This window comes from Pleurodeles waltl, chromosome 4_2 (assembly GCF_031143425.1).
Source record: "Pleurodeles waltl isolate 20211129_DDA chromosome 4_2, aPleWal1.hap1.20221129, whole genome shotgun sequence".
Classification (NCBI taxonomy): Eukaryota; Metazoa; Chordata; class Amphibia; order Caudata; family Salamandridae; genus Pleurodeles; species Pleurodeles waltl.
Genome location: NC_090443.1, coordinates 33679977 through 33706033, shown reverse-complemented (window position 1 = coordinate 33706033; position 26057 = coordinate 33679977).

Below are 26057 nucleotides of genomic sequence, written 5' to 3'. Positions count from 1 at the left end.
ACGGAGGGACCCAGTGGCCCGGAGGGTGAGGGGAGTGCCACAGAGGAGACAGGATTGACCTTGTCATCTTCAGACTCTACCTCCACTGACCACTCCCTAGTGATGATGGACCCATCAGGACCTGCTCCTGTACCATCCTTGTCCGCCACCCTAGTCCCATCTCCATCCTCCCTGCTGGTCGTGCCCGCTAAGCCAAGAGGGTGGGCGTCTCCTTCACCCGAGACACCTCACCCCCTGTTACCCCTGCTGCCCTGAGTGAGAAGGCTATTAACCTCCTGAGGAATATCTCTGTGGGGCAGACTACCATTCTGAATGCCATCCAGGGTTTGTCCAGCCAACTCCAGCAGATGAATGCATACCTGGAAGGCATTCATAGTGACTTGTCTGGCCTACAGAGATCTTTTCAGGCTCTGGCCTCCTCACTGATGGCAGCCATCCATCCCTCACAGTCCTCTCCCCCTCACCTCCCTCTTCCCAATCCAAATTCCCTATTATCTTACCTGTATAAAACACACCTCAACACACGCAAGCAGCACACATAAACGCAAGCACCACAAGACACACCTGCAAGCAAGCACTCAACAGTCCTCCACAGACACCACAACAACGACCATTCCCACAGGCACCCCAACCACCCCACTGACCCACACACCACAGCCACCATACCCTCAAACACCACAACAACAACACAGTGACACATCCACCACACCCAGCATGCACCCAGACAACACCTCACAACCCACAGACCCATATGCCTTAGCCACCATACCCACAGACACCATGACAATACCCACAGACACATCCACCACATCCACCATACCCACATTACCCAGCATCTCCACCTCACAGCCTCCCAAGACACGCAAACACCCACAGTCACACATACAATAGACATGACCGAAACCCAAGCATACCTCACACACGCACACACCAGAAGCTTCAACACCCACAAGCAAGAACACCACTCCCTCAACATCCAAAACCTCAACTCCTTCTGAAGATCTTACCAGTTTTCCCAAGGAAAGTTTTCTTTTTGACCTTGCCCTTTCCCCTGTGACCTCCACCCCCTCCCAAACCCAAGAGCCTCCCATCCCAACCCCTCCCCTACACATCGAAGTCCACCCCAGTCACACCTACCCCCCTCCAAGCGCCCATACTCCTCCCCCCAAAAGAAGAAGCCCACCCCTCTGGAGAAAAAGCTCACCCCACTGAAACCCAGACCCACCCTCCCAAATCTGACCCCACCCTACCCAAGACTGATTCCTGAGGTGCCTGCATGCCCACCTAATGCCACTTTCTTTGGAGGTTCCCTGGCAGTGATTGGAGTCAAGTTTGGGCAGAATAATGTGCATGGACTACAAGCTGGACTGGCCACTGGCCTTTGCTCTTCAGTATTTTCTGTAAATAAACCCAAGTTGTTGTTTCTTGGGTACACATTTGTCCTTCCATTACTTGTCTACCTTTTTTCTGTTCCTTAGTAATTTGTGTTGTGTGCCTACAGTTGTGTGAGTTTTACCCTGATTGCTGACCATTTGTTGCGTTTGTCAAAATCTGACTTTATGGGCAGTGCTAGTGTCACCCAGGACAAGAGTAGATGTTCACTGTATGGCTATGTGGTTGGTAATCCAATTGGGATGCCAATTTTGTTTGTCCACACATGGAGGGTGTTCAATTGTGCTACCTCCCTTTACATTTGACTGACCATGTGTCTATTTTGATGTGTGTACCTTCCAGCTACTTCATCTACATGTATGGCCCATGCTGTTACAGTTGTATTTGCTTTCTTGACTTGCACTTCCACATTTGGCAGATAGACATGTCACTTGCCTCTACTATTGTTTGTTCCTGAGATACATGAAGGGCCAGTTCCTGTGCAAATGGTGTTTTGGGCCATGTGCAAAGTGATATGTGTCCCAGGTCATATCCTTCCAGGAGTGCTCCTGATGCCCTCATCCCTATTGTGCAGGTATTGTTCCCATTGTGAGACTGGGATATTTCTCTCACAAAATGTCATGCATTCCATTGACCTTCTATTCTGTTGCGATGTGGGCGATATGTGTGGGTCCATTACAGCGATGTTTAATGGGAGGGGTATTTGTGTTAAATGACACATCCATACATATGGTTTTTCACTCTCTCAACAGTTCATGGCATGTGATCAATGTGAGGGTGTCAGTTCAATTAGGTGAGGTGCTGATGTGGTGTGGCTGCTGTGTGATACAATGTTCTGTGCACTTCACTGTGCCTGAAACTTTGAGGATCATACTTGTGTTTTTGTGGAGTGTGTTGGTGCAGGGTCAGTGACCTGGCCAAAGGGGGCATCATGTGGCTGTGTATGGGTAATTTGTTGTGTACGACTCCAACCTGGGACAAAGAGACAAGTGTACTTGCTCCATGTAGAGTTACCTACATATCAGGTGGATTGCAGAGCCTTAATCTTTTGGTGAGTTTGGGGACACGGGTAGGTATTTTGTCATACCATTGGCTGCATCCACAGTGGAGTGGATTTTGTGCTCCATCGATGAGCAGTGGCATGACTTGTGTGATCGGTTCCATGGCGGTACAAGACGTGTGATGCTGCCTGCAGGTTAGTTCCTTCCTTTTATGTCTCCATTTCTGCCAGCTGGGACATGGTGGTTGGACCAGCACAGTCACTTCGGCAGAAGTTCACATCATAATGTGTCCAGCAGAAACACTGGCTACGAATGCCTCATTTGTCTATCTCTCCACAGCGGCGGTCTGAGCTGCCTGGCAGCATGACGGCGGAGGTGTTTGGTCTATGGAACCACATGCATCGTTATACAGTGGTCCAACCGCCAACCCGATGGCAGTCAATCTGCCAAACTGGTAATCAGGCCCTAAGTCTGTCGGTGCACTTCTGCTCTTTCTCTACCTCTGCCCTGCACTTTAAAGAACCAACTGTGTCAGTCCCTAATGGGCTCTGCTTCTACGCAGCTGCTTTACCATAACTCCGTGTTGTGTCCTTTCTTTTTGTCTATGCTCTGCTCCAGACTCAGCAAATTCTTGCAAGCTACACCAGAGGTTATCCTGCCATGTAAGAACCTGGGCTATATTACTATACTTAAAACAGTAGTTCTTATCTGTGATACACATATATTTTTGATACAGAGCCGCACAATTACATCAATTTGCTTTAAAGCATAACATACAGACAGAAAGGCAACTTTCACACTCATATGCAAAGAATAATTTAAACACCCTGATAGAGTTTTGAACACATATATTTGTGCAAAGTACATATAAAAATACACAACACCCCCCAAAAACATCTAAACAGGTAAGGTATCCATAAAAAGTTATACCATGCCCCAAAAACATGGAACCTGCAACATATATTAGAGTACATATGATATATATGTCAACACAGGTTTCCAAAAAACAGCTTGACTCAAATAAAGTAATGGCCATTCCTATGCCACGATTCATGAAGGCAATATCCTTGAGTTTGTTAAGGCCCAGTCGACAACGTTTCGACCCTCTAAACAATGTGGGGTCTCATCAGGACAGAACCATTCTCTCTCTGGAGAGCGTTGACTTTAAACACGGCAGCGCGTCCTCCATATTCTGCCATGGAATGCTTCTATGCTTCGCATATTCAGCAAAGCTATTCTCCTAATGTTTTACGCACCCTGCATAGATCCGGCTATTGTGCAACCAAAAATATTTGTGTATCAAGGAGCAGGAATTCAAGACTTTGGCCCTCATTTCAACCTTGGCGGTCTCCTCCAGAGACAGCCGAGGTACCGCTGGGCCGAAGACCGCCAGTGTTGGTGGTCTTCCGCCAACCATATTATGACTGCTGGCAACCCTCCACCCTTTTTTGGACGGAGAGCCGCCAGCAGCCATACTGGTGGTCAGCGGTGAAGTGGAGGTTGCTCCACCATCACTGCTACGTCATCAGAACACCGCCTACCGTAATACGACCCAGTATTCAGCGTGGCGGTGTTCTGGTGACGGGGTGCTGGCGGCAGAGCAGCCCCCATGGATCCCGTTCCCTCCCGGAGGATCACCGGAACAGGTAAGGTGATCGTCCGTTAGGAGAGGGGGTGAGGGGGTGTTGTGTGCGTGCATGGGGGTGTGAGTGTGTAGAGGGGTTGTGTGAGTGCGTGTATGCATGCGGGGTGTAATGTGTGTGGTGGAAATGTAACTTGTATGTATGTGTGCATGTGTGCATGTATGTGCATGTGTATGTGTGTGAGTGGTGTGAGCATGCATGTAGGGGAGTGTGGGGGGTATGTGTGGGGGTTTCAATGGGGGTGGGGTGGGGAGGGGTCCTACTACCTTTGGAGGTGGTAGGGGGGTCGTGGGTGTTGGGGGAAGACTCAGGGGAGGGGGTTGGGGGAGGGGGAGATCCCTATCAGTGCCAGGGAACAATTTCCTGGCACTGATGGTGCATACCGCCATGGATGGCAGTTGAAAACCCACGAAATCCATGGCGGTATGCGGGGTCCTGATACGGCCGGTGGACTAGTGACGGCCGCCGGGCTGAAGACCGTTGTCTCCAGCCTGGCGTTCGTTACCGCCGTGGCGGACGGTGCAGGACATTGGAGGTTTGGCATATGCCAAACCGTCAATGTCATAATGGGGCGGTAATGACCGGCGGCCTGTTTATGGTCTTACCGCCCTATTTGCACCATCCGCCAGGGTTGTAATGAGGGCCATTATGTGTGTATGGCAAGCCCCCAGTGTGGTTTGCACTTCTGAGCTTTTGTAAGGCAGAGTGTATTTTGGAGATTTTCCAAAGTTACCTGATGATAGCTGACTGCCAACTCTGATTTAGTTTTACCAAGGCGATGCTAGGTTCCCTTTGTAAGTAGAATATTACTTTTTCACACTTTGGTGGGGGCACTTGCTGATGGTTTTTTCGTTTATCAGAAGGTGTCTCTTTAATAATGGTTCTGTCCTGATGTGACCCCACATTGTTTAGAGGGTTGAAATGTTGTTGACTAGTCCTTAACGAACTCAAGGAAATTGCCTTTGTGAATTGTGGCATAGGAATGCACATTATTTTATCTGAGTTGTGTACAGTTGTTTGTTGGAAACCGGTTTTGATATATATATCATATGTACTCTAATATAGGTTGCAGGTTCTGTGTTTTTTGGACATAGTATAACTTTTATGGATACCTTACATGGTTAGATGTTTTTTGGGGTGTTGTGTATTTATAAATGTACTTTGCGCAAATAGATGTGTTCAAAACTGTCAGGATCTTTAAATTATTCTTTGCATATGAGTGTGAAAGTTGCCTTTCTGTCTGTATGTTCTGCTGCAAAACGAATTGATACAATTGTGTGGGTCTTTATGAAAAATATATGTGCATCACAGATAAGAACCACTGTTTTAACTATAATCAGACTCAGCAAAGTCAGGGGAAACCTTAAACCATCTACACGCCTCACTATGGTAAACAGAGCCCAAAGCTCTGCCATTGGCTGAGTGCTCTACACAGTCATAGACACAGACAAAGACAAGGACGCCAGGCATAATATTGTGACAGCAACTAGAAAGTAAAGAAGTTCTGAATGATTAACTCCACCAGCAGAGCGTAGCGTTGGAATTTATTAGTAATTTTGCGTTACAAGAGAAATTAATACATTCTTCCAATTCCGCCGGTGGAATTACAAATTCTGCCCACCCCTAGTTCTTTCTCCTTTCCACATAGCACACTTCAACCTTTTTTTGGAGTTATTTTAGTCAATTGACTTCTTTCACCCAAGACGTAGACTGTTCTACAGCCTTTGCAGATTTTCTTAATCATTCCAAGAATGGATATCCTAGGACCCATAAGGGTTCTTGTATTTTTTTTTATGTTGGTATTCACCATAAGCTGATCTCTGATCATTTCATCAGTGTTGGCACCAAAACTGAAGGTTTTTGATAAACTTCTCAGTGCAGTGAGGAATTCATCAAAGCTTTCATTTTCATGTTGTCTCCTTGTACAAAAATGATATCTTTCTACGATTTTACTTATAGTAGGTTTATATTGGAGCTCCAACCTTAGTATAGCTTCTTTAAACTCATTTAAATCATCTCCTTCACCTGAAGATTGAATCTTTGGTAATGATCTGAACATTTCTGGACCTTCCAATCCTAATAAATGCAGCAATGTGTATATCTTTCTCTCTATAGGCATCTTTTGAGCTTCAATAGCCATAATGTAAGTCATAAATTCTTCCTTCCTCTTTTTCATTCCACAGGTGGATAACCCTCCACTTGCAAAACGTTGTGTGAAGGATCAAACTGCATAAAGAAACTATAACTCACGCCTTCGCCATGCACTGCTAATTACCCCACATATTACATCACTTATTACATCATTGATAAAATCACTGCAACATTTGCTGTAAAATTATTGATGAGAAAACTGTGCATGGCGAAGGCACAGGTTATAGTTACCTTCGGACACGAGTTATAGTTATTTGAGATAGCTATAACTGCTGAATTTCTGTGGTTTGTGTGTGTAAAATACTGAACCTAACTATAACATCCCTGTAACCTTTGTTTTGTTTAGTGGATTTCTAAGATTTTTAAGGACACACAGAAGACCTGTGTAGATTGTTATTAATAATCAGTTGCAACATTGACAATGTAAAAGGTGAACTTGGTTATCAATGAATGTTAATCAGAATATAATTTAGTGTCTGAGAAGGTACTACAACATGGCTGCACCAGGTTTTTTATTGTTTATAGTCCATGTTGTCACTTAGGCCCATATTTATACTTTTTTAGCGCCTCATTTATGCCATTTTTTGACGCAAAAACGGCGCAAACTTGCAAAATACAATTGTATTTTGTAAGTTTGCGCTATTTTTGCGTCAAAAAGCGGCGCAAATGCGGCGCTAAAAAAAGTATAAATATGGGCCTTAGTATGTTTATAATGCACTCATTGTATCTCAGCCAGCGTTGTGACCAAGGCACATCCAGAATCACCCCTAAGAGTATCTGGGCACTGTGTCTCAGTCGAAAAGCCATGTCTTCAGTCTCCTTCTGAAGTCTGCCAGGGAAGGTAGCAGTTTGGCGGTGGAGTGGCAGGCTGTTCCAGGACCTGTCTGCTCTGTAGGAGAAAAAGCAGCCTCTGATGTGGATGCAACGGATGCGGGTGTGTGTGAGGTTTAGCGAGGCGGAGCGCAGTTGTCTTACTGGGATGTAGAAGCTTAGTCGATAGTTGATGAAGAATGGCCCTAGATTGTGGAGAGCCTTGTATGCTAGTGTGAGGATTTTGAATTGGCATCTCTTCTGGATAGGGAGCAAGTGGAGGTTCCTGATGTGTGGAGTGCTGCTTGAGCGATTGGGGAGGTTGAGGATGATTCTGGCTGCGGTGTTCTGCAGGGTCTGGAGTCTTTTAAGTAGCTGGGAGGACACTCTGGCATTGAGTGCGTTGCCATAGCCATGGTGACTGGTGACCAGGGCGTACTTGACTGTCTTTCTGATGTCAGTAGGGATCCATTTGAAGCTTCGGTGGAGTATACAGAGAATGTAGAAGCAGAAGGAGTTGACTGGGTTTACTTGTCAAATAATGGATATTTGCAGTCGAGGATGATGCCGAGGTTTCATGTGTAGTCTGATGGACAGGGCATTGTTCCAGGTTCTGCTGGCCACCAGGTGTGGGCCCAGACGGAGGTATTCTTCCCGAAGATCGGGACTTCAGTTTTGTGGGTGTTTAGTTTGAGGCAGCTGTTTTTCATATATGTTGCTACATTGGTCATGGCATTGCGGAAGATGGCGTTGGCGCTGTGGGGGGACTTCAGTGAGTGAGAGGATTACGTGTCATCAGCATAGGAGACTATATTGAGTCTTTAGGATTTTACAATGTCTGCAAGGGGGGTCATGTAGATGTTGAACAGGGTTGGGCTGAGGGAGGATCCTTGGGATATGTCACAGGTGATGTTATTGGGTGTTGAAGTGAAGGGAGGAAGGCGGATGCTGTGGGTGGGGACTGAGAGGAAAGAGGCATCCCACTTAACGGTGTTTTGTTGAATGCCTATGTTGAGGAGAGCGTGGTGGGAGACTGTATTGAATGCTGCAAAGATGTCCAGAAGGATCAGAGCTGCCGACTCTCCTCGTTCGAGGAGGGTCCTGATGTCATCCGTGGTGGTTTAACAGTGCAGTCTCCATGCAGCGGTTGGCCTGGAATCTTGATTGTGAGGTGTCGAAAAGGTGGTTTTGTTCGAGGTAGTTGCTGTTGGTTGATGGCTTTCTCAAGTACTTCGACTGAGTGGGGGAGCAGGGAGATCGGTCTGTAATGTTTGAGGTCGCTGGGGACAGCAGAGGGTTTAATTAGGAAGGATCTGACGTCTGCGTGCTTCCATTCATCCGGGAAGGTTGCAGTGGAGATGGAGGTTTTGAGGATGCGGGCTAGTTCTGTGCTAATAGTGTTGGCTCTGAGGTTGAAAAGCCAGTGGGGGCAGGGGTCGGTGGGTGCCCCAGAGTGGATGGATGACATGATGGCTGCGGTGGTCTGTGTGGTAATCTGGGACCAGGAGGTGATCGTGTGGCTGGTGTTTCGCTGCAAGAGAGATGTTGTCTAGGCTGGAAGTGAAGGGTTGGGGGTCACAATTGTATATGGTTGTGATTTTCCTTTGGAAGTAGTCTGAGAGGTAGTCGCAGAGTTCCTAGGATGGGTGGATTGTGGTCTCTGTGACTATCGGGTTAGATAAAATATATATATATATATATATATTCAACACAGTGAAATTGTTGTATTATTGTAGTAATACATGATCAGAGAGGCTCTAGTTCAAAGAAGTACTTGTTTATTAAAATTTTGACTCCATTTCTGTGAATTTCAATTGTACAGCAGGCACTGGGGCGAGCTGTGGAATCAAGGACATTCTTCAACGAGAGTAATCTAACTCATACCTTGGAGTGCAACTGCTCCCTGCACCCCTGATACCTTGTTTAGGCAGAGATTTCAGGTGGAATGGTTGCGCCCCAGAGAAGACTGCTCTCACAATCAGATGCAGGCAGAAGAGCTCCTCAAGTGGACTCCCAACGTGAGGAAACGGTGGCAGTGGATGAATATCCTGCACTCGTCTCCAAAATTATTCTGCATTAGACGGAAGCAACCCAGAATCAAAGATGAGAAAAAGCCTTGATTTAAGTGTTCAGGCTTACTCAGCATCCACATGAACGTCAATTCGCCAAAATGCCAGGGGTAGTGGAAGTGACATTACAGCGTTTGACCTTCAATTTCACTCACACACACGTGCTTACACATACACACACATTCTCACTTACACATGTAAGCACACTCTAACCCGCAAGCATGCACACAACATACATTTAAAATATTTTTTTACTTGCCTCATCTGCCAGGGAAGGTCATGTTCCAGCTAATGGTAATCCATTTTTTATTACACTAATAGTGAATAATAAAACATGATTCATTATTTGTGCAATAACAAATTGAGAAAAGACAGTGGAGCCCCATAAGGACGTCACTGTGTCCCTGGCACTGGTTTTGCCACCTCTGAGGCCAGGGGTCGCAAGGGCAGTGGCAGCGGTCGAAAGGGGCAAGCTAGAGGTTGCAGCTGCGACCCCTGGCGACCTCTAAACGAGGTCTATGGGCTTCCACCAGAATGCCTCCAACCACTCCTCCTGGAAGCTCCAGAAAATGAACGTTCCAGAAGGAACCATAACGATGCAAACATAGGTGGGGAAAGGGAAGCGGAGTAATATATTTATAAAATTCAGTACATTGGTATGTAAGAGTAAAATACAATGCCTTCGCGTAGACATCAGGAAGGTAGGTTTCTCTGGCACATACACACACATACAAAAGCACTCATGCACGCTCACACAGCCCTGCGCAGACATCAGCAAGGCATGTTTCGCTGACACACGCGCGTGTGTAGTGCGCACGGCCCAGCGCAGGCATCAGCATGGCAGGTTTCACTCGCACACGCACCCACTCATGGCCCAGTGTAGACATCAGCATGGCAGGGTTCACTCGCACACGCACCCACTCACGGCCCAGTGTAGACATCAGCATGGCAGGGTTCACTCGCACACGCACCCACTCACGGCCCAGTGTAGGCATCAGCATGGCAGGGTTCACTCGCACACGCACCCACTCACGGCCCAGTGTAGACTAGACATCAGCATGGCAGGGTTCACTCGCACACGCACCCACTCACGGCCCAGTGTAGACATCAGCATGGCCGGGTTCACTCGCACACGCACCCACTCACGGCCCAGCGCAGGCATCAGCATGGCAGGGTTCACTCGCACACGCACCCACTCACGGCCCAGCGCAGACATCAGCATGGCAGGGTTCACTCGCACACGCACCCACTCACGGCCCAGCGCAGGCATCAGCATGGCAGGGTTCACTCGCACACGCACCCACTCACGGCCCAGCGCAGGCATCAGCATGGCAGGGTTCACTCGCACACGCACCCACTCACGGCCCAGCGCAGACATCAGCATGGCAGGGTTCACTCGCACACGCACCCACTCACGGCCCAGCGCAGGCATCAGCATGGCAGGGTTCACTCGCACACGCACCCACTCACGGCCCAGCGTAGACATCAGCATGGCAGGGTTCACTCGCACACGCACCCACTCACGGCCCAGCGTAGACATCAGCATGGCAGGGTTCACTCGCACACGCACCCACTCACGGCCCAGCGTAGACATCAGCATGGCCGGGTTCACTCGCACACGCACCCACTCACGGCCCAGTGTAGACATCAGCATGGCAGGGTTCACTCGCACACGCACCCACTCACGGCCCAGCGTAGACATCAGCATGGCAGGGTTCACTCGCACACGCACCCACTCACGGCCCAGCGTAGACATCAGCATGGCCGGGTTCACTCGCACACGCACCCACTCACGGCCCAGCGTAGACATCAGCATGGCCGGGTTCACTCGCACACGCACCCACTCATGGCCCAGTGTAGACATCAGCATGGCAGGTTTCTTTGAGTCATTCAGACACACACACACAGATGCGTGAATGCTCACAACTCAACGCAGACATCCAAAAGGCAGATTTCTCTGACACATACACACACAGGCACGCTCACACACATGCACGGCCCTGCATTGACATCAGCACGGCAGGTTTCTCTTCTGACACTCAGACGGGCACAGGCACTGTCCTCCCGCCTTCAGTCACGTACAGTAAAGGCAGATGTAGGAGAAGATGATTTACTAGCTCCTTTGCAAATATATTCCAATTCTATTGCTAGTTGAGCCTTTATAACATTAGATCTGAAGAGACAGGAATGCACAAACAAAACAGTTAGAAGAGGCTTTTTGAAATCTGTCGCATTTGGCAAACGATTGGATCCAGAGAATGATTAAACACATTTTCCCACAATGTGATATATCGACTTTCTTGTTCCCCCATGTCAGATGAGACTAGTTCATCTGTACTCTTTGCAGTATGGTGCTTGCAATTGAATACAATGCAAAACACCTTACTGGCATGACGAAACAAAGAAGTATTGCTGCATTATGCTGTTATACTTTATTCTTTTACATATGTGTCAAGTGATTTAGTTTAGTTTTTGTCTCCCTAGGTACAAGAACTAGCTAAGCAGCAAGCGCAAGAATGTGGAGTTTATGTCTTTGATATGCAGATTGCGTTTATTTCCGTGCTAATTAAACAGCCCTTAGCTTAAGTGACTGTTAATTGCTGCTGCAGGTGATCTCTTCCATTCCATTCCTAATCACTGCTCACAAATGCCTTATTTAAAACAAAGCATCACAATAAATGAGCACTGGCAAAGCCAGAAGGTCTAGCTTTTTTTTACCCTTTGCCTATAGCAACGTTTTTTGCTGATGCTGTGCAGCAAAAACAATAAGCATTGACAAAGAAAATAGATCTGGTATGGCCTGTCAGACTTTTTGCTTTGGCAGTGTGTTTTTTGTCATGGTTTTTGCAAACATTTATTGTTGGAATAGCTTCTAGTGGCTCATCAAGCTAAAAACATTGGCTAAAAGAAAAAATATTTTGGGGGGATTACAAAAAGCACACATTGGGCCTCATTATGAGTCTGGCGGTCACTAGACCTCCAGACTCGCGGATGGTGGTCGGACCGCCACAACAACCCTGGCGGCCAAGCCGCCAGGGAACTGGCAGCTCTGCCAGGATTGGAGATCCCGGCGGTTTGGAGGTGGCAGCGGTCCTAATCCGCCAGGCCAGTGCTGCAAGCAGCGCTGCCCTGGGGATTACGACCTTGTTTTCTGCCAGCGATTTCATGGCGGTACTGCCACCATGAAAATGCTGGCAGAGAACAGGTGCAGGGGGCCCCAGGTGGGCCCCTGCAGTGCCCATGCACCCTGCGCTCTACAGCATTGCCGCCAGCTCGATTACGAGACGGAGAGAATGCTGTAGGCTGTTTCCCACAACCTCCCCATCGGAAGTTCGGGGACAGTGTAAACCATCCGCCGAACTCATAATCAGCCCCATTGTTACTGTTGTCCCTGGCACTTAAGAGAATGACTTTGTGTGTGGATGTGCTCCTTGTGAAGAGGTAGAGTGCCATCACTCATAGTGAAGTTAGCCAACGGCTGAAGTGGGCGGTCCCATCACCCCATACCATAAGCTATATAGTGTGGAATTACAATATTAGTACAACAATAAAAGACTAATGGTTAGAGAGGGCAGGCTGAAAATCCCTATAATAAGTATACTATACCTATAATTTTAGTAATTCAAAAGGCATTGGAAAATGCCAGACCCAAAGAATGAATAAAGAGCGAGATTAAATAGATGTGTGTATGTACAGGTATGCCTTCTGCAGCATTGGCAGCTCAAGGTCCTGACATATGGGTACACATATGTCACCAAGCATACATGCACGTATGGCATGACATGGCCACCAATTTGTTTATTTTTTTATTCATCATTTCTAGGTGGCATTTCCAAGGTGGCAGACCACTCTTACAACAGTAAATATGTGCACAAAAGCTCCTTTTAAAAACAGAGTAGCCCAATAGCAAATGGCAGCTGCCGGGCCCTTCAAAAAATTGAAAAATACCTCATTTCGTCTAAAGGACCACGACAGGAGTGGTGGGGGAGCAACAGAGAATTGAGTGAAACAAATCAATGGGAGAGATGGAGCAACAGCGGAGCTTGAGATGGGAGGGAGGAACTGAAATGATAAAACTGAAAAATTGGGGTGCAGAAAGCAATGGACAATATGAGGGGTGGGTAGAAGAGAGAATAACATAAAGCATTGAGTTGGGGGTTTTGAAGGGCGAAGCAGCAGACAAGGGAAAGAGGAGTACTCTCATTGAGTGCTGAGCGAAAGATAAAAAAGTAATTCACTGAATGTGAGCAGTGGAAGGATGCAAGCAAGCCAGGGTGGAAGAAAAGCTAAGCTTCAGTAAGTTGTGTTACACAAGAGTTCTCTTTACATCAGACAGTTGGAAGCTGTCTCCAGGTGGTTGTCTGAAAAAATATCGCGAACCACAATATCAATGGAGGTGAATACCATATCAAAAATAATGTTTTACCAAAATATTGTGTTTCTTTTATAACGTAAATAACAAAAATAGTGTGGAGCATGACAATGTCCAAAAAGTAAGAATAATGTTTTTTTTTTTATAAATATAGACTTTTGAGTATTTTATTTAAAATAATAAATTAGTTAAAAATATAATATAAAATAAGTAGTTTAAATAAGTTATATACAATTATATACACGTATATATTTAAATATATATTTGATCAAGACAGATAGACCGCCAAAACACGTTGGGTTTTACCTTTCTGTAAGATGATACCAACTTAAATGGATTGACAAGCATTTGCTAACTGAGGGCCCGATTATGAGTTTGGCGGAAAGAAACACCCATCCGCCAAATTCTCAACAGGGTGGTTGCCACAGTGCTGACTACCTCCCCGCTGGCCCCATTTACTGTTCCCACAGTAGTCTAAGCAAGAGTAGAGAAAGTGTTGAACTTCGGATGGGTAAGTTTTACTATTTCAACTCCAATATATGCAAACATAGGGAAAGAGTAGGACTTTGGATGTATTATATATACCATTCCAGCTAATAATCATTTTTTAGAAAACATTTAAATACCTAACAACCAAAAATTGTAAATAAATATTTTATAAAAGGCTACTTTATAAGCTACACAAATGAATGAATATTGAAAAATACAACTTTTTTTACAAATAAAACTTTAAATTAAATACAATTAATTTTACTTCCGTCCCTACAGTCTAAAAAACCCAAACACCAAACTAAAATTAAAACAACATATCAATAGATATTATTTATATAACGCAAACTAAATTAAAGAAATCATATTTAAAAAGCATTTTACAAATAATATTTACAGATACATTAATACATAATTGAAATAAAGTATTCACCTAAAAAAGAAACAAATAAAATGCACATATTTAATTATCATTCAATTAAAATTAACAATTATTTTACATTTATGTGATTTCCCATCATATTCACCTGCAAAATCAACACTGTGCTTCTAAAATAAGAAAATAACAAAAGTATAAACATTTAAATACAAAATACAATTCAAAACAAATTAAATAAATGTAATAACAATTAATCAATTAAACAATGTAAATAATGATTAATCATTTAAATATTTAATTTACAGTAAAAAAAACATAATAAACATTAAATTAAATTTCAATTTTACTAACTTCCCACTCAATTTACCCACTTTCTCTACAACCTGCTACGAAAGTATAAATTACTATCAACAATGTAAAAACTAAATTATACATTAAAGTTACCAAATTGAGCTTAAATAACCAAAATCACAATGAATCAATTAAACAACTTACATATTTAAAAATCAATTAAATAATTACTACACAATAAAAATATAATTAACATTCACAATAAATTAGTTACAATTTAATTAGCTTCTGAACCTACTCCCCAACAAACCCAACAACCTGCAACTACATTATAAATTACAAATTATATTAAAAATTAAATTACACATTATAAATTCCAAACTGTATTTTAAAAATGGGTAACTGTTATAATAAGAATACTAACACCTTAAATTAATATACTAATATACACTAAATGAATGAAAAATTATACTTACAAAAACTAAATTAAAGCTAAAGATATTAAATACAACAAAATTCTTTAAAATTATATTATATGCCAAAATCAATATTTTTACCTTAGACATTCTGTTTCACAATATTTTGGTAAGGATTATATTTTTAGCATGATATTCATGTTCCACAATCTTTTTGAATTGATATTTGTGTCATTCACCCCCTAGGCGAGACACAAAAAATTTAATTGCCTTGGCTCTCTGGCCAGCTTGGTTCCAGTGACACAGTATGCACAGGACCCACGTCTGGGCATACTCGTCCCACTTAAAAGACTGATTTGCATATGGTTAGGTCCAAATTGAGGTAGCTTAGTGTGCAGAATAAGGATTGATCCCTTGCACACTGTGTCACTGGCACCAAGTTGTACCCAGCTGATGAGCCCATAAATAAGGCAAAAATGGTCCCAGTGACTGGTGTTCTGGTTCAGGAAGGGCCTGGCTTGGCAGTTCGGGCTGGGCTGTTCCTATTGGAGTGAGTCCAAGACTGATTCACATCTGGCTGGGTGCAAACTGAGATGGCATTGTGTGCAGAGTATCAGTGGATTGGGATGCAGTCCTGAGTGATTGCCAGTGGCTGAGATTAATATAAGCATTCCACCCATCACTGGTTTGTATACTTATTGTGTTGCCGTAAAAGGGATGGGTATGCCCAGATGTTGGTCCCGTGCACCCTATGTCAGTGGAACCAAGCTGTACCCAGCTGATGAGCCCAGAACTAGGATGACCCCATTCCTGGGTTGCTTGTGTTTCGGTTCAGAGAGGACCTGGCTTGGCAGTTCAGGCTGGACTGTTCCTATTGGAGCAGGGTCAAAACTGATTTGCATATGGCTGGGTCCAAACTGAGGTGGCTCGGTGTGCAGAATAATGAAGAACTGGGATGCGGCCCAAGTGATTACCAGTGGCTCAGATTAATCAAGGCCGGACTGGCTGTACTGGGCATTGGGTGTTTCCCTGGGAGGCAGGCAGGGTTGAGGGGTGCTTTTGTTACTGGGGGTGGCAGTTTTGTAGTAGTGCAGCAGTCTTAAAAGGACTGCAGAGTTCCTTATATATCCAACAGTTTTCAGGCAAAAAGTAAAAGTGCCAAGATAACTCTGGTGAGCAAGGTACCTACTGGAGAAAAATCTAAGGTTTGTCTAGTGGCAGTTTTGACTCATCAGAGGTAGTGCAGAAGGTTAATATGCCTGCTGCAAAGAACGTGTACTATGCAGATCACAGAACAGTATTTATTTGTACATAGCTCAGTGGGATACTGCTTATGTCACAGAGATCCTTTTGTTACTGTGCAGCTCATAGGTTACAATCACAGTGTAGAACAGTGAACTATGAACTGCCATCAACGGGCTGCTTGCAAACTACATGGTAGAGGTTAGAAAGATAGGTTTTTTAGCAGTCTTTCATTATTCTAATTTTGCTAAAAAGGGTTTGTTTGGGTAGAAATAACTTGTATTAGTAAAGTCAACCCAAACCAGCGTGTTACATTTTGAACCCTGAGTTTATGCTTCACCAGAACAAGTACTCTGAAAAAGTGCCTACCAGTATGGATGCCATGTGAATCTTACACCTTGTAATCCTCTTTGCCTTATGTAATATTTTCTAGACACTGATTTACACATGTATGATTCATTGTCTCTGTATGTGTGTGTGATGTAAAGTGCTCCAACATGCGACACTGGTATGAGAAGCGCTATAAAACAAATGAAATACATGTGAGAGAGGGGCTTCGGGGAGATGAGGTGCACTGTTAGAGGGTGATGGTGAGGGAATCATTGAAGAACCCAATAAAATTGCTGTATCCTGGTGCTCTGTAAGGTCATCATTTACAATTCCTTTAAAAACAAATACAATTAAATATATAATGGAAAATGTGTTGTAGAATGCACCGTTTTTGTCACTTTTTCCTGCCCCATTGTAGTGGTCAGGCAGCTTGCTATGCACCCAATGGGGGCTGATGTGACAAATTTGCCAGGGTTACTTTGTGTTCCCAGTCTGGCCCTGAGATTAATCCAAGCATTCTGTCCATCACTGTTTTGTATACTTACCTTATTACAAATGCCACGAGACAATGTGCATCACATAACGAAAGTTACAATAATGTTTGTCACGTTTGTGAGAGTATTCCGTCTGCCGGAATCTAAATCAGGGCCTAAATCTGAAAGCCTGTAAATCCAATAGCTTTCAACTCAATACTGTTGAATTACAGGCGCCAAACGTTATAACCGGATGACATAAATCATTTCTATTTAGATTAATCATAGGGACATTTACCTAGTACAGATATCTTGGACATACCATCATGGACCAGTGTTTGACATCCCTGAGCCACCTGCATCCATATTTTGAGCTGGAGATTTGCAGTTTAGGGTCTGTTGCAAATGTATGCATTCATTCTTCATCCATCGGCCCTGGGGCAGTGCTTAATTTGTGCCTGTTGTTTCCGGTGCTGAGCACCGGCACTTATTTTTTAGGACCGGGGCTTATTCTTCTGCCTCAAGCATTTGCTGCGAGCAAAAGACACATATGGGAAAGACGGAGGAAGAAAAAAACGAAAAAGCGTCACAAAGGGAGAAAGTATAAATCTGATAGAGTGAGCTGAAGGGGCGGGGAGTGGCTTTATATGGATTAAAGATGCCCGAGATGGATTCAGGATTACGCCGCCTCAGGATTCCATGTTTCCGCACTTAATTGCAGCAGCTGCGTGTTTAAGAGAAAGGCTTTGGGGACCGGCATGTTTTTATTTACAAATTAAGCACTGCTCTGGTGCCGCACCCATTCATAGACCCCCCTAAGTTACTCTTAGACTGAGGTCAGTGTGACAGAGCCCAGCTCGGCACTGGCGCCAGTGAGGAGTTCCCTTGTGTGTAGCACGGGCTTGGGCTCAGACCATGGCCTTGGCGAGCGGGGGCCCTGGGGAGGCTCAGCAGAGGGGACCTCTGTAAGAGCACAGTGATGCAATTCCGTTTGAGAGCTTGATTGCTGTCCCTATAAAGGGAAAGGTCAATAAAGCCTTTTTAGATTAGAACGGGGCGGGAGAAAACTCGACTTTAATAGCAAAATGCGTTATTAACCTCCAGCAGAAACAAAACACCCGCCCTGCCCCCGGGGAGGAGGAGGAGAGCACTGAAAAACGTTGATGCTTCTATTTAAAAGCAGTCATCGGGGTTTGGGTTTCTTGAATTGCTTGTTCGGTGATTGAGGGCGAAATGATGAGCTTTCTCTTTCTCCCCCGTCTGCACTCTTCAAGAAATGTAAGCCGCCTCCTGGCGCCCCAGGGACTCCGTCAATCCGTGCGCTTCCATTAGGCGCCATCTTGGCACGCGCGCCCTTCTGCAGCGAGTCAAACAAAGTGCGTGCTTCCCCACTTCGAAGCAACCCGAGTGGAAGTAAAAAATAGAACAAAAGGCAAAGGAGGCCTGCCTTGGAGGAAGAGGACGCAGAGCTTACAGATAGAAAGAAAGAAGCCATGTTACTGTCTGGTGGTACCTGCCTTGCGCCAGTGTGGCAACCAAATCTAGTAGAATGTCTCGATTGTGCGGTACCCCACAACTACGGGTTGATAGATTGTGCATTTCTACATGACTCAGAGTTGTCTGATGGTGTGCTAACACGCACATTGAGATTGACTGGATTGATCGTAATCATATACTTCAAAGTTGTCTAGATCTGATTGTGTTCTGATCTAAGATGTCTGGATTGTGTTTCCACACAACTCTGATCTGTCTGAATTGTGTATTGACGTTACACGTCTGCAATCGGTGTTGCCTCACAATTGTGGACATCTCAGTAGTGTTGCCACGCAGTTGGGCATGTCTGGTGGGGCGATGCTGCACAACACACAGCTGTCTAGATTGTGTGTTGGCACGTAGCTCATAGCTGTCTCAATGTTGCATTCTGCCTATTTGAATTGTGTGTTGCTGCATGGTTGCTGGCTGCCTGGATTGTGCAGTGTGTGCAACATGTGTTAAGTTCACTCAGAGCATGGTCTGATTGGGAAGTATGTATGTCCTGAAGGGTGCAGACGTTAAGGGGATAGCTATCAACTACGCAGCAGGTGCAGCGGTACTGGGGCCGGTTGCATCTCAATAATAAATGTTATCACTTCTCAGCATGGGAATGGATGCCCATTTTCCATATTTCTCTTAGGGCCCAAGTCACCCTTGTCACCCCCAGTAGGCTGTGTTTGATGTGGGGCATGGTGAAGGGAGAGGCACTTGAGGCCTGTGGGTAACCTATCACGGTGCACCGTGTCAAAGATAAGATAGACTACTCGTACGGCTATGTGAACCCTGCACACGTTTATTTAGCAAAAGCAAGCAAAATGCAATATTTCTATGCAAAGCTGCAACATTTTTCTAGCAGCAGTTTGAATGTAATGCCAACCCCTCCCTAATTTGCAAGACATTTTTATAGATTTTCTTTACACGTACATCAAGTGACAATACCCATGACAGAAACCGAAACTCAGCAGGTGAACAACTTTCTCATGAGAAAAGGGAAAATAATCTTGAAAAGATACAATAAATGAAAAGTTCCAGAATGTCAGACTGTCGCCTGTAAATCCACGATTAGCAGAGCCGTGCACAGGAGTGAGGCTAAATACATCAGAGGCAAGAAACCAATCCGGGCAATACACAACATGGGCGAACAAAATGGCAGTCAATTAATCCATATGGCATCAGCTGTTATGGTGACTTCAAACAAAGCAATTTTGCACAATTCCTTAAGTGTATGAAATTTCCAGCTTCAACTGGAGGTGTGATTATGAGACGTGCAACTTAATGAAGGTCATGAATATGCAAAGTTGCTGGTAGTAAGTGTGCTCGAATGTGGTCATGGATTGTTTGTATAGTGTGGACTGTTGTGAGCTATGTTTTTTTTTAAATAATGCTCCTTCGGTGGAATGGAAGGTCTGAAGACTGGTGTTGAACATAAGCCTTGTGGGGTGTAATTACAGTTTGCTGTGTGTTGTGTTTTGCTTGAACTGGTGGTGTTCAACAATTACAGTGGGGTGGTGTGATATGTAATGCCATTAGTGCCAAATCGCCACGCCTGTCATTTGAGAGGTGCTAATTGGTTTGTTTAAATGCTTGAGTAGGGACTGGAGGAACCGCGGGTGATGGGTTCACAGGAGATTAACTCACGTCTGATAGGCTACCTGGAACATCTGGAAGCTGGCTGGGGTGCAACTGATGATCCCAAAAGAGATGAACGGGGGAGAAAAGGTAGTTCCTGGAGTTAGTTTCAAGTGTCAGAAGATGCAACTTTTGCACATGGAGTGAAGAAGAAAGGAATGGAGGAGCCTCTCTAACTTTCACTATTGAACTCAGTGTCTCGAGGAAGGAGCCGACCTGAGGATAGGAGACAATAGGTGGCAAAGACAGCACTGCGAACTAAGGGGAGCTGAGAACGCCATGTCAACCCCGTGTCCAATTGCCCAGCTTCATTTAGTCAGAAGAGTTTTACTTATTTGCTTAGAGATAAGTAACTTTCATCTGGCACTCCCCCTCAATTCACCTGTCTACACTTAGATCGCAAGGGCAAGAATGGTGGTGGGGAGGCCATTGCTTTTAAAAATCTTTAAAATGCACCACCTTTAATGTTCGGAGTCTGGTGGATGCAGAAGCTTTGGAGTTTGTTATTTCTCCCTCTGCGCTATGCTCCTTTACAGGAGTTCTGTTATATCGTCCTCCCGGTTATGCAGGTGATTTCCCTAACTCTATTTCCCAAGCTCTAGGTCAGAACGTTTTTAATTCCACAAATTTTACAGTCTTAGGGGACTTTAATATCCAATTAGATAATTCCACTGATAATCTGATTTAAAAATTATGTGACTCATTTGCTGAACTGGATCTTTCTACGACAATAATGAGTCCCTCACTTAAGGCAGGCCATAGCATTGATGCCATTTTGTCTAACACGAAGTTGGAGATTGCTATGCCAATGGAAGTTTTGTAGTCAAACCACTTCTTTCTTCCTTTTTCATGGCTTTAGATTGCCCCAAAAAAGTTAGGGAGAACTAGACACTCAGACATACTGTGCCCGGACTATGATGGACATAACCCTACTGAAGGATACTCTTGATTCCACCAAGCCTACACTCTTGGGAGGTATCACATCAGATGAGGGTAAGGTGAATAATTGGCTCTCTGAGGCTGCCTCTATAGTCAATGTGGTTGCCAAAGTAGGAACAACCAGACAACTACAGCCCGTCCGCTGGTTCACAAGTGAACTAGCAGAAGAAAGAAAGTGTTGCAAAAACTTAGAATGCCTTTGGAGAAAACAATACAATAACTCAGACAAAAACCATTATAAAGCAGCTCTGAGGGTTTATCATACGAACCTGAAACTAGCACACTGCACCTCTTACTCACATTCGATTGAAAAAGCAAATGATAACGCCAAGGAAGATTTTAACATTGTATCAGACTTTACTGATCCCACAGGTGCTACCCCACCTTTGGAAACTAGTACGCTTCTAGGTTCCCAATTGAGTACTTTTTTTTTAGGACAAAATCCAAAATATCCAGGACAACCAGGCATAAACATTAAATTTGTCCCCCATAAACAATGAGAGGCAGCTAGTGCTAGAGCGCAGAATACATTGTTGCAGTTTACTCCCCCTAGAATGAACGAATTAGAATTCTTTTTCCTAAAAAGTAAATCTGGCTCCCCATTGCATCCCTTTCCCCAATACATCATGAAATTGGTTGAGAACAGTTTTGCCTCTAAATACCAGGAGCTCTTTGCAACGTCCTTGCATTCTGGGATAGTACGCCCTGCTTAGAAAAGGGGTAATGGTATTCCCTTGTTAAAAAAAAAAAACAATGCAGACCCAAATACACTTTCTAATTTCAGACCTATGTCCCTGGGTTTTCTAAGATTATCGAAAAAATTGTTAACACCCAGCTCATGTCTTTCTTGGAATCCTCTAAACTCCTCCACTCATCTCGGCTGGTTTCAGGGCCCTACACAGTAGAGAGACTGCACTTATGGGGATTACTGATTCCATTAGGTTCGCTCTGGATGCTGGTCAAAATGCTACCCTAATTCTGTTAGGTCTTTCAGCGCCATTTGACACGATCTTGCATGAAATCCTGTGACATCACCTTTCTCAAGTTGGGGTGGAGGGGAAGGCGCTGGTCTTATTAGGGTCCTTTTTAGAACATAGAGAACAAGTTGTTTGGCTTAAGCCATTCTTTTCTGAAGCTAATCTCATCAAGTATGGAGTGCCTCAGGGCTCGGCCCTGAGCCCCACACTTTTCAATATTTATTTGACCCCACTGGCGTACCTCATTGAGTCCTTTGACATCCAGGGTGTCTCCTATGCCGATAATACCCAACTATAGCTGACTTATAACAACAATGAGCCGGAGGCCACAAATAAATTTGCAGCTTGTTTGACAGCATTTGTGGGATGGCTTAAAACTAACTCTTTATAATGCAACCCAGGAAAGACGGAGATCCTGCTTTTTGGAGCTGACCCCTTACCTGGATGGATAAGGGCATGGCCAGCAAGCTGTACTACACCTTCCCCTCCTACTGAGCTGGCTTTGAATTTAGGTGTTTTTATTGACACTTGTCTTTCATTTCATTCTCAGATTACAATTGTGGTTAAGTCTGCATGCTGGATTTTAAGAATGCTGAATACATTTCTCAAATTCCTGCCATGGGAGGCCCAGAAAACGGTGGAACAGGCCTTAATTCTGTCAAGACTGGACTATGCCAATGTCCTATAAATAGGTCTTCCAGACTACCTTATTCAAGGATAATTTTTAAAGCTTTAACTATAGCACACTTTGCGTTCTATAAAATTGGACCCTCAAACTTGCACAAATGGCTAACTACTTATTGCCCTCAAAGATCCATTATTGCCCTCAAAGGGTTCTGTGCTCCAGGGCACTTGGCACCCCTACTCTGGACCTTAACATCAGGAATCCGACTGAAATAGGTTGTATGGTACTAGGAGAAAGAGGGTTGTGCAACCTGTTGTATCACCAATCCTATAATTATTTTCACCACTGGCACAGAGCCAGTGAGGCGGTTCTCTGCACGTGAGGGAGACGGTCCTTCATTAGAGCACATTGGCATCTCACCAGCAGGAAGGATGCTCAGGCCTGCCCCATGTGGATGAGATCTTATACTAACCTCTTTCCTCTGTTCCTCCTGATAAAATTCAATGGTTCCTGTGGGTCTGGACGCATCACTCTGCAAGCAGACCCAGCAATTCTAGAGGGAATTTACCTTCACCATGTGAAAGCTCCTCAGGCAAGAGAACAGAGGTTATGCTGATCAGCTGCTGAAAATAGTAGGTGACCAGAAAGGGTATCATACTGATGCAGGAGTACGTCTGGTACAGGAAATAACCAGGTACACCCTCATGTTCCATAACTTTTAAAAGCAGTGTAACCAGGAGGAGAGACATCACCCCGCTATTGTACTAAATTTTGAGGGGAGGCCTGGCCTTTTGTTGTATTAGCTCGCGCTCTTGAATCAAAAGAGTTTGGCCTATAGAAAGTTGGTAATTTACGTCTATGTAGTTGTAGTCAGCAGATCTCAGGACAGGGAACATTACCCATTCATGCATTTGCTGTCTTAGCATTGTGGACTTGGTTTCTAGGCTGCATTAAAAACATCTATGGAGATGTAGAGTTTAAAACTGCATGCTAGACAATATCCCTTTAGTAGTCACCTGCTTATTAAGTTTCAAACAACTTCAGCATACTCTATGAAAGGATGCTGTAGGGTCCCCAATAATTGGTCGTTTTGAGCTATTGGTGAAATGCTTGTTTGGAATCCAGGGTTTTTGGCCAGTGCTGCACAGAGGAAGAAGGATGAGCAGAGGAGACTGGTAAATAAGACAGGTTAATGTGAAAAAACAAATCTGCATTTGAGTCTAAATTTAGATGAGTCTGGAGCACAGTCTCAAATGTACAAACAAAATATCAACACTTCAGATGACTGACACCAAAACAACACTTTCATGGAAAAAAACGGACTAGTCCACTATATTGCAGGGACATTAAATATTAATGTTGCCCTGTTTGTAAATAGTCCTGCTATGTGCAGTTTATATTGTTTCAAAAATCTGAGTGTAAAAGTATGCAGATACAGTATACACATTTCCTTGTTTACTATCAGTAAACTGAATTGGAACTAAAAAAAATCCTTAATGTAAAAGAGGCTCATAATCCCTACAATGGGTCAAATTACCTATTTTTACAAGGGTCGCAAGATCTTTATCTATTAACCGTATTGCATTGTGCTTGAGCTTCCTAGTTCCCCTAGAACTATTTCCAGGATTATGCATTGAATTTACATAAGCCCACCTTGCATAGCCGAAGTTAGAAACAAGGGTAGGTAAAGGAGCCCCTGACTCATTGCGCTAGGCCTGATTCCAAAGCTTTTTCTGGGAGCAGCTGTGCCTTACCTAACCCCTAGGGGAACAAATCCATGACTTACTTTGTGTTAGGGTGCTTGGCTTCTTTCAGGCTGTTTATAAAGCCCATGAGCAGATTTAAAATGTTTTATTGCAAGTACTAAGGAGCCAGGCAGACATTCAAGTTAATTGACCAAAGGTTGGAATGGTGGACCTGTCTGCACGGCATGTTCCTATGTTGCTTCGCTGTCAGGCGAAGTAGGATTGAAACCACTCCTGTTGGCCAGGCCGGCTCAGCCACGATTATCATCATTATTCTGGAATCCTTCTGCCTGAGGATTACTTCTGTAAAGGGAAGATAGTGGGACTTTTAGGGAAAAACATTTCTGGCCACCTGACTGTAAGGGAATTTTCCTTTTAGTTCAAAAGCGATTAAGGTTCTTGGCGCTGCGGTACATTTCAACTATGGAGCTCCCCAATGACGGAAGAATTCTAGAAGTAATGTGTTGTGGATGATCCACTCCTGATCATCAGTGGAGATCCATGTAAGACACCTGCTTTGATTTCTTTTTATTTTTGGGAAGTGAACTGTTGTCACCTGCAGTCGTCTGGTTAGAAGCCAGAGCCAGTTCTTTGAAAAGCATTAAAATGTTCATGATCGCACAGGTCATTCCACGGTATGGAGATAGGGCATCGTAGTCTTGCTGAGCTGGAATTCCTCCTTTTGTAACCAAATCCTTCAAATTATTAGGTGCATTGTGTGAGAGAATCAGTCCATTATGGAAGCCACTGTGATTACTGACTGAAATGGAAGTTGATTTTGGAAGCTTCTTTCATCACGTTCTTTCTCCTGCATAACCACAGGAAAGTTTTTAGAGTTGTTGACATTAACCCCAATTGGTCCATTAAGCTCTCTGACTTCAAGAAACAAGTGAACCTCAAGGCACTCTTGAAAGGGTTTTGCGGCCTAGAATGAATCTCTGTGGAAATGTCTATGTTAGGACCAAAGTCTTTGAGAAGCTTTGACCTACCCTTACTCAGCTTGTGACTATATAAGTGTGTTGTTCCCAGTGCGCGCCACATTCATGCAAGCCCACCGGAAGTGCTCCTGTTTACTGACTGTGAGGTGTCAGAATAGGGTTCTAATGTCAAGAGGGCAATCAAAGTGCATCTCGCCTTCAAAGGTTGTACCTGTGCTATGAAAGACTGACAGTGGTGAAAGCATACAGTTCTACCGAGGGGCACAAACCTTTTGAATGAATATATGAATACTGGTGCAAAAACAGAAGTAGATTGCCATTCGGTTCCTCACTGGTAATGTCCTGTACATAATGCCATAACTGGGGCCTTTGGCTTCATGGTTCTTGGGACATGCATGGAATCCTCTGCACAAATGTTTGTGTGGTTTCATGTGTGATCTTGGACAGGTGAGTGCTGGAGTTCCCTGGACTTCACCTTTGTTTGCTGTACAAGACGATGGTTCAATCTGTGCATCTTGGACTTTGGAACCTGCACATACCTCTTCACAGACCGATTGCCTCTCTTATGTGGTAAGAGGTAGCCAGCCATATCGCATCGACGTGGTGCAAACCC